We start from the raw sequence: 243 nt of genomic DNA on the forward strand, positions 1-243 counted from the left end.
GCGACAGCTGAAGTGAGACAGGTAATGGGGAAAGAAAAAGGGGACAACATGCAAGGGCCCCAGGCTGGAATCAAACCTGGGCTGCTGCGTTAAGGAGCCTTAGTACATTATAATATATATATATAAACAGAATGAAATACATGTCAATTTTATTAATGTTAACAATGTAGTGTTATCCATTGTATCAATGGTATATTGTAAACCACATATACATATAATATGTCAGAAGTTGAAATACATATA

Source organism: Morone saxatilis, unplaced genomic scaffold (genome assembly GCF_004916995.1).
Source record: "Morone saxatilis isolate NCDOM2014 unplaced genomic scaffold, NCSU_SB_2.0 Contig18, whole genome shotgun sequence".
NCBI classification, from domain to species: Eukaryota; Metazoa; Chordata; class Actinopteri; family Moronidae; genus Morone; species Morone saxatilis.